Here is a 10,000-nt window from a genome sequence, read left to right on the forward strand (position 1 = left end):
ACCTACCCCTACCTAATTTCCTACCCACCTTCCTTCCCATGTTCCTTCCCTCCTTCCTTACTGTTTACCTATGGACCTGTGCAATCATCTGCCTACCTGTCTTACCTCCATTTTGCTTCCTTCACTTTCACTTTCCGAATTCACATTTTTCTTCATCTTAATCAGCATGTCCTTGGGAGGTGTTTTTGCAATGACGCTTCTTTTTATTCCTGTCTTCCTCGTTTTCTTCTTTTCTTCTTCTTCTTTATTTGTTTTCTTCTTCTCCTCTTCCTCCTTCTCCTCCTCCTTCTCCTGTATTTCTTCTTTTCTGTTTATATCTTTCCTAACTTTTTCTTCTTCGTTTATCTTCTTACCTTACCTTACCTAACCTAACCTTACCTTACCTTACCTTACCTTACCTTCCTTTACCTTACCTTAACTAACCTAACCTTACCTTACCTTACCTTACCTTACCTTACCTTACCTTACCTTACCTTACCTTACCTTACCTTACCTTACCTTACCTTACCTTACCTTACCTCACCTTACCTTACCTTACCTTACCTTACCTTACCTTACCTTACCTCACCTTACCTTACCTTACCTCACCTTACCTTACCTTACCTTACCTTACCTTACCTAACCTTACCTTACCTTACCTCACCTTACCTTACCTTAGCTTATCTTACCTTACCTTACCTTACCTTACCTTACCTTACCTTCTTCCTACTTCCTCCCTCCCTTTCTCTCCTTCCCTCCTCCCTCTTCTCTTCCTCTTCCTCCTCCAATCTACGTATATTATTTTATTTGTTTTCCCTAACTTTTTCTTCTACATTTTCTTTTTTTCCTTATCCTACCTTAACTTACCTTACCTTACCTTCCTCCCTACCTCTCTCCCTTCCTCCCTATCTCTCTCCCTTCCTCCCTCTTCCCTCTCCCTCCCTCCCCTTCGCCCTGGAGCCTTGGGATGGTCAGCAGAGCGACCTTCCTTCCCGTCCTTGGTAAGTGACGTCACCTCTGAGAACCTAACCTCCTCCTCCTCCTCCTCCTCCTCCTCCTCCTCCTCTTCCTCCTCACCTATGATTGTTACTGCTCCTTTGACTCCTCCTCCTCCTCCTTCAAATACTACTAATACTCTGTCACTGTTTCTCCTCTTCCTCCTCCTCTTCCTCCTCTTCGTTTCAGTGTTATTCCTCCTCCTCCTCCTCCTCCTCCTCCTCCTCCTCCTCTTTTTCCTCTTCCTCCTCATTAACTGCCTCCTCCTCCTCCTCTTTTTCCTCTTCCTCCTCATTTAACTGTTAATACCGCTCATCTTCCTCATCTTTTCTCTCCTCCTCCTCCTCCTCCTCCTCCTCTTTCTCCTCCTCCTCTTTCTCCTTTTCACTCCTAAATGTAATTGCTTATGTTGACAGTAGTAATAAGTGATAATAATAATAATAATAATAACAATAATAATAATAATAATAATTGCAATAATAACAACCATTCATTATCTCCTCCTCCTCCTCCTCCTCCTCCTCCTCTACCTTGATCGTCGTGGGTGTGTTTTTTTGTGCGTGTGTTTGTGTGTTTGTTCGTTCCGGCAGTTCCGTTTTGTATCCTGTTTTGCTTTTTTTTGTTTGTTTGTTTGTTTTTGTATTTTTTGTGTACTAAGTGTGTGTGTGTGTGTGTGTGTTAGTGAAGCTTTGAGAGAGAGAAGAGAAGAGAGAGAGAGAGAGAGAGAGAGAGAGAGAGAGTCCTTCATCTCTGCGCATCCTCACAATCTCTCTCTCTCTCTCTCTCTCTCTCTCTCTCTCTCTCTCTCTCTCTCTCTCTCTCTCTCTCTCTCAACAAGCTTATACTCCTCATACAAGAAGGGTCTCGATTCTCTTCGCCTGAACACATAATCGTCTTAGAATCTATATACTTAGGATCCGATTCCCTTCACTGTTACTTCAGATGCTATTTTTGCTCCTGAATCTCCTCTTGATCTTATTATCCGTCTGTGTAATGGACTTTTAATGTGTGGGTTTTATATATTTTTTTTTTTTTTTAATGTGATGGGAGGAATTTTTTTTTTTTTTTTTTTTTTTTTCGTATTTTTGGGGGGTAATTTTGTAAGATGTGGAGTTTGTTTGTTTGTTTGTTTGTTTGTTTTCTCTTTCATGTGTATTATTATTTTTTTTTTTTTTATTTCTCTCTCTTTCTCTTTTCCTATTTATCTTGCTTCGCCCTTTCTCCTCCTCCTCCTCCTCCTCCTCCTCCTCTGCTCACGCTCCACGTAATATAAGCACTAATCACACACACACACACACACACACACGGATCGGCAGGCAGTGTTGTGGATCCAGGGAGGGTGTGTGTGTGTGTGTGTGTGTGTGTGTGTGTGTGTGTTGTTGCCTCTATCCACTTATCTCTTCTTATCCTTCTCTACTCTCCTCTTCTCTTTCTTGCTATCCCTCCGCCTCCTCCTCCTCCTCCTCTCCTCCTCCTCCTCCTCTTCCTCCTCCTCCTCCTCGTAAATCCCTTTCTTCCGGGTTTTCCTCCTCTAGGAGCTGTCGTCTAATGTCCTCCTCCTCCTCCTCCTCCTCCTCCTCCTCCTCGCTTATGTCCACTCGTGTCCTCTCTCCTCCCTTCCTCCTCCTCCACCTCCTCCACCTCCACCACAAGGCGGCACCCACACAAACAAAAGAACACAAACCCAAAATTGTGTCATTATCCACGATTGCTCACGACATGGGAAAGGGGGAGGGGGGGGGGTGCAAGGGGGTGAAGGGTGACGTGGGGTGAAGCGAAAGGTCGAGGGGGAGGAGAGGAGTAGGAGAAGGGGGAGAGGGGAGTCAGGTGGTTGTGAGGTTGGGTTGGGTTGAGACTTTGAGGTTTGGTTAGAGGAGGTTAGAAAACTTTAGAATTTGTAACTGGTTGGATTTAGAAGTTAGAGGCCTAGATGTTGGCGTAGATGGGAGTAGATGGTAGAGTTATGAAATTAAAAAGACTATATGAGAAGTTTGAAATGGAAGAGGTTAAAATAAGTTAGAAGTTGGAATTGGACTTAGAAGTTAGACACCAAAAGAGATTAGAGAAGATCAGTAGAGGTTGGCGTAGATTAAAGAAGATGAAAGAGTTATGAAATTAAAAAGACTATATGAGAAGTTTGAAATGGAAGAGATTGAAAGAAGTTAGAAGTTGGAAGTTATAAGAAGATAGAAAAAGGTTAGAAAATGTTAAAAGTTATGAAAAGTTGCTAGTTGTGAAGTTAGCTAGAAAAGTTTAGATGTTAGAAAAGTTGAGAAGAGATTAGAAAAAAAAAGTTAAAAGAGGAGGTTAGAAGAGATTGAGGTGAATGTAGGCAGTTTTTTTTTTTTTTTTTTTTACGTCTACGCCTATAGGTTAGTAGAAAGGGTTGAGTGAGGTTGAGACTGAGGTGCTTTGTAAGGTTGAGAGTTAGTTAGATTGAGGTAGAGGTTGTTTGGGGTTGAGATCGACAGGGATTGAGGTTGTCTGGGGGTTGAGGTTGAGGCTAACTCCGAGGGTGGCTGTGAGGTTGGTTGCATGGTTGATACAGCTTGCGTTGGTGGGGAGAGTAAGGGACATGGGAAGGGTTGACGGGTGGGTGGGGTTGGGTGTGTGGTTTAGGGTGGGGGTGGGGGGGAAGCGTGGCACCCCTCCCCCTCCCTCCTCCCCCTCCCCCCCCCTGAAATGAGTGGGTCCAGAGGAAGACAGACACGAGCTGGATGCGGCACGAATTAACCCGAAGAGAAATAATCCTCCTCCTCCATTTCTTCTTCTTCCTCCTCCTCCTCCTCCTCCTCCTTTTCCTCCTCCTCCTCGTGTGGTTTCTTAGTCTTCTGCTTCTTCTCCTCTTCTCTTCGTTTTCTTCCTTTACCTCCAATTTCATCTTTACCTAATATTTCCTCCTCCTCCTCTTCCTCCTCCTCCTCTTCCTCCTTTTCTTAATCCCTCTCCTCCTCGTATGATTTCTCAGACATATACATTCCTCCTCATCCTTCTCCTCCTCTTCCTCCTCCACATCCTATGAAAAAGAGGGAAAAGAAGGCATGGAAAGGAAGAAGGAGAGGAAGGAAAAGAAAGAACACATGAAAAGGAGGAAAGGTTGGAAGGAAAGTATAAGAGGGAAAGGGAAGACAGGTGTGCAGGTTGACGAAGACACAGGTACGGTACACAGGTAGAGAGGAAGGGCGAGAGTGCGTTGAAGGTAGAGTCGGATAAGGGTATGGATTTGCTTTTTAATCCCTTTTCCCATCTCCCTCGTTTCCCCTCCCTAATCATTACGCTTCCCCTTTCCCCTTCTCTTCTTCCTTCCACCCCCACACATGTAACCTCCCCCACATAAGCTCCCCTCCTGAAAATCACCCACACCCACAACCCCCCACCCCGTTCACCCCCTATTCCAAGCCTCTTTCTCAAGCACACTCCTCTCCCCTTTCTCTTCCTCCTCCTCCAGCCACTCCCTCGCACAGCTAACCTCCTCCCCACTAACCCCCCCCCTTCTGAAAATCACCCCCCACACACAACCCCCACCAATTTCACCCCCTATTCCAAGCCTCTTTCTCAAGCACACTCCTCCCCCTTCCCCTTCTTTTCCTCCTCCTCCATTTTCCAACCCCCCCCCCCCACACATGTAACCTCCTCCCCACATTAGCCCCCCCTCCTGGAAATCACCCACACACAACCCCCATTCACCCCCTATTCCAAGCCTCTTTCCAGCACCCACCTCCCCTTTCCCTTCTCCTTACCACCCCCACATGTAACCTCCTCCCACATTAGCTCTCCTCCTGACAATCACCCCCACAACCACTCCCTCTTCCCCCCTCTTCCAACCCTCTTTCTCAAGCACACACACATCTTACTTGCACTCAACCACACACACACCTGTCTTCCTCCTCCTCCTCCTCCTCCTCCTCCTCCTGGTCCTCCTCCGTCACGCTCGAGGTCAGCCAAGTTGCAAGTAATCGCACCCTTGACCTCAGTAAACAGACTGATAGCTAGACAGACAGATAGACAGCTAATGGACCGCCCGACAGACAAAGGCGACATGATAGGTAATGGATGCCGACGCCGGGGGTGGATGGGCGATTAGGAGGAGAAAAAGGCGGAAAAGAAGTGGAGGAGGAGGAGGAGGATATGGATAAACGATGGAGGTGATGGAAGGGTAGTTAACGAAATGGAAGGAGAGGAAATAGGAGAAAAGAAGGAAAGGGCATAAACGAAAGTAAGGTTTGGAGAGAAAGAGAGGAAGAAGAGGAGTAATTAGATGGAGGTAATGGAGAGGTAGTTAACGAAATGGAAGGAAAGGGAATGAGAGAAAAGGAAGGAAAGGCATAAACAGAAAGCAAGGTATGGAGAGAAAGAAAGGAAGAGGAGTAATTAGATGAAAGATTAAAAAAAAGAAAGAGAAGGAAAGAATAGAAAAGAAAAAGGGGAACAAGAACAGGAAGATGGAAAGACAAGGAAAGGAAAGGAAGAAGGAAAAAGAGAGGGAGGGAGAGGAAGATGGAGAAAGGAAGGAAAGAAAAGGATAAGAATAGGAAAAAAGGAGGAATGGATAAAGAGAAAAGGTGGAAATAGAGAGAAAAGGAAGCAGAAAACGAAAAAAAGGGAATAGATGATTAAGAAAAGGGAAAAAGGAAAGGAGTTGAGGAAAAGAATAGGAAAGAAAAGGGAAACAAGAATAGGAAGAAGGAGAAATGGATAAACGATAGAAAGATGGAAATTGGAATGAAAAGGAAGCAGAAAACGAAAAAAAAGGAATTAGATTGATGATTAAGAAAAGGGAAAAAGGGAAAGGGGTTGAGGAGATATAGAAAGGAAAAGAATAGGAAAGAAAGAGGGGAATGGATAAACTATAGAAAGGTGGAAATAGGAATGAAAAGGAAGCAGAAAACGAAAAAAAGGGAATAGATGATTAAGAAAAGGGAAAAAGGAAAGGAGTTGAGGAAAAGAATAGGAAAGAAAAAGGAAACAAGAATAGGAAGAAGGAGAAATGGATAAACTATAGAAAGGTGGAAATTGGAATGAAAAGGAAAGAGAAAACGAAAAAAAGGGAACTAGGTAGATGATTAAGAAAAGGGAAGAAGGGAAAAGGGTTGAGGAGATAAAGAGAAGAAAAACAGGAAATAAGGAAAAAGCGATAATAGACAGACAATGAATAAAAAAAAGAGGATAGATAGATAGTTAAGGAAAATATAATGAAAATAGATAGATGAGTGTTAAGAAGCGAAGAAGGAAGAGAAGAAGACGAATAAAGAAGGAAAAAAGAACAAAGAATAGACAGTTGATAAAAAAAAAAGACGGGAAGGAAAAGGAAAGAGAAAACAAAAAAAAGGGAATTAGAGAAGTGATTAAGAAAAGGAAAAAGGAAAATGGGTTGAGGAGAGATAGAAGGAAAAAAGGGAATAAGGAAAAAGCGATAATAGACAGACAATGAAGAAAGAAGAGGAAAATAAATGAAAATATAAATGAATGTATAAATAAAATGAAATGGAAAGTGAAGGAAAAATATAAGAATTGAGGAATAAGGAAAAAAATATTGATAAGTTTATAGACGAGGAAATTATATAAACTCTCTCTCTCTCTCTCTCTCTCTCTCTCTCTCTCTCTCTCTCTCTCTCTCTCTCTCTCTCTCTCATCCTCAAAACACACACACACACACACACACACACACACACACACACACACTCACACACACGTACACACACACACGTACACACACACGTACATGGTCGCGTTCATCCGTCAATACAAAAAAACAGCACGTGTATATATTTATTTTATCCTCCTCCTTCTCCTCCTCCTCCTCCTCCTCCTGCTATTGAGACGTGGACGAGGGAGCACTTCTTATTTTCCTCCCTCCAGTTGACTGAGAGGAGGAGGAGGAGGAGGAGGAGGAGGAAGATCAGTAAAAGGAGATAAAGAGGAAGAGGAAGAAGAGGAAAAGAAGATAGAGTTGAGGAAGAAGTAAGGAGGAGGAGGAGGAGGAGGAGGAGGACATGGAGTTGCAAAAAAAGGAAAAGAGAAAGAAAAAATTAAAGGAAAAAAGAGGAAGAAGAAGAGGAAGAAGAGGAGGAGGAGGAGGAGGAGGAGGAGGAATCTTCTCTCCACGCATCCTCATACCCAGATATATTTATTTATCTTTTCTCCCTGTTTTCTCTCCCTGTTTTCTCTCCCTGTTTCCTCTCCCCGTTTTCTCTCCTCGTATCGGGGTGACGAGGAGGAGGAGGAGGAGGAGGAGATAAAGATGGAGGTGTTTGTTTGTTTGTTTGTTTGTTTGTTTGTTTGTTGCAGTTAATTTCATGCAAGCTTTTTATTATTTTTATTTTTATTACTATTTTTTTCTTTTTTCCTCATCATTATTTTTTTTATCTCTTCCTTGTTTCCATCTTTTCCTCCTCTCCTCTTCTTCCTCCTCCTCTTCTTCCTCCTTTTCTGCCTCTTCCTCTTCTTCCTCCTCCTCTTCTTTTTCCTCCTCCTCTTCTTCCTCCTTTTCTTCCTCCTCCTCTTCTTCCTCCTCCTCTTCTTCCTCCTTTTCTTTTTCCTCATTTTTCTTCTTCCCTTTCTCTTCCTTCCTTTACATCTCCTTTCTTTTCTTCTCTTCCTTCTTCCCTTGTTTCCATCTTCTCCTCATCCTCCTCCTCCTCCTTTTCGTCATTCTCCTTTCCCTTCTTCATTTCTCTTCTTCCCTTTCTCTTCCTTCTTTTCTTCGCTTCCTTCTTCTTCCCCTCTTCGTCTCTCTTTCCTTTCCCTCCATTCTCCTTTCTTTTTCCTCCTCCTCCTTCTTTACGTCATTCTCCTTTCCCTTCCTCATTTCTCTTCTTCCCTTTCCCTCCCTTATCTCTCCCTCTCCCTTTTCCTCCCCTCTTTCTTCATCTCCCTTTCTCATTCTCTCCTCCATCTCCCTTTCCATCAATTCTTATTCCAGTATTTCTTTTCCTCTCCTTCCTCTTTATCCTCGTCTTTTCCGATCATCACCTCCCTCCTCCTCCTCCTCCTCCTCCTCCTCCTCCTCCTCCTCTCTCCCAAGCCTCTCCAGCCCTCTTTCCAAACCCATCAGTGCTCTCCAAGCCCATCAGTGTCAACCTCTCTCTCTCTCTCCCTCTCTCCCTCTCTCTCCCTCCCTCTCTCTCCCTCCCGATCACTGTCACCAGCAAACCCGCACACACCCACCCTCTTCTCTCCCTCCCTCCCTCATACTCTCCCTCCCTCCCTTCCTTCTTCTCTCCCTCCCTCCATCTCACTCCCTCTTTCTCTCCACCCCTATCACAGTCACTGCCCTGCCAACCCATGTCTCTTGCGCGGAGGAAGAGCCAACAGGGAGGTGGAGGAGGAGGAGGAGGAGGAGGAGGAAGAGGAGGAGGAGGAGAGGTTGTTGGTGTACATTGCATCAGAATACCAACTTTATCTACTTTTTTTCTCCTTTTTTTCTTTCTTTTTTTTTTTAATTTTTTTGTTTTTTATTTTTTTTTTTTTTTTTTTTTTTTTTGGTGGTTTCGTTTAGTGTCAAGTTTTTGTCTTTCTTTTCCTCTTTTTTCTTCTTTTTCTTCCTCTTGATTTTCCTTCCTTTTACTTTGTCTTTATTTTCCTTCCTTTATTTTTCTTCATTATTTCCTATTTTCTTTTCTTTATTTATCATCTTCGTTTTCTTTTTCTCTCTTTTTGTAATTCTTTCCGATTCTTCTTTTCTTCCTTTTTTTAATCTCGTTTTTAATTAATATTGTTCCTGAGAGTGTGTGTGTGTGTGTGTGTGTGTGTGTGTGTGTGTGTGTTTCATTATCTTCATTTACGCTCCTCCTCCTCCTCCTCCTCCTCCTCTTCCTCCTTCTTTTCTCCACAAGCTTTATCAAATCACTCCTTTTGCGATAAGCCTTCTCCTCCTCCTCTTCCTTTCCCTTCCTTTTCATCTTCCTTTCTTTCACCTCCATTTTCCTCTTTTTTTCCTCCCTTTCCCCTCCTTTCTCTCCCTTTCTTTTACGCACTACCTCCCTTTTTTTCTTTTTTTCCTCTTCCTCGTCTCCTTCTCTTTAGTATTAATTTCCTCTCCCTTCTTTCGTAGACCATTCCTCCCTTTTCTTCCTCTCCTTTATCTCCCTTTTTATTCCCTCCCTTTTTTCCTTGCTTTCTTTCATCTTCTTACTCTTCCTCCTCTTCTTCTTCCTCTTTCCTCGGACGTTTATCTTCTCCCTCCTTCTCCTCTTGTCATTCTCCTCTTCCTCCCTTTTCCAGTATCCTCTTCCACTCTTCCTTTCTCTTCCACTTCTCTTCCTTCTCCTCCATTCGTCCTCCTCCTCTTCCTCTTCCTTTCCTCTTCCTCCTCTTCCTTTTCCCAATCTCCTCTTCCTCCATTCCTTCCTTTCCCCTCAACCTATCTCCCTTACCCTCCTCCTCCTCCTCCTCCTCCCCCGGTAAGAGGTCTCAGCATCAAGAGGTCAGCCAAGAGGGCGGTATTTTTTTTCTTCCCTTGTCCTCTGTTTGTCTTCTCTCAAAGTCGAGTGATGTTAAAACGATCAAGCAGCCTGCAAATGTGTCTCGATGGGAGGAGGAGGAGGAGGAGGAGAGAGAGAGAGAGAGAGAGAGAGAGAGAGAGAGAGAGAGAGAGAGAGAGAGAGAGAGAGAGGTAATGACAGATAGTTCGGGAAGAGGAAGAAAAGGAAGAAAAACGATTAAAAAAAGGGAAGAAAAAGCACAGATAGAAAACGGCTTGTCGAAAGGAGGGAGCCGAAGGGAGGAAGTTGGGAGGGAGTGATAAGAGGCAGGGAGGCAAACAGGAGGAAGAGGAGGAGGAGGAGGAGGAGGAAGAATACGGAATGAAAAAAGAAGAATGAAAAGGAGAAGAGAGCAATGGAAAGAGACGGAAGGAAGGAGAATTATCAGAGAGAGAGAGAGAGAGAGGAGAGGAGGAGAAAGAATACGGAGAAAAGAAGAATGAAAAGGAGGAGAAGAAATGGAAGGAGACGGAAGGAAGAAAAACGATCAGAGAGAGAGAGAGAGAGAGAGAGAGAGAGAGAGAGAGAGAGAGAGGGAGATG

This window comes from Eriocheir sinensis, chromosome 54 (genome assembly GCF_024679095.1).
Source record: "Eriocheir sinensis breed Jianghai 21 chromosome 54, ASM2467909v1, whole genome shotgun sequence".
Classification (NCBI taxonomy): Eukaryota; Metazoa; Arthropoda; class Malacostraca; order Decapoda; family Varunidae; genus Eriocheir; species Eriocheir sinensis.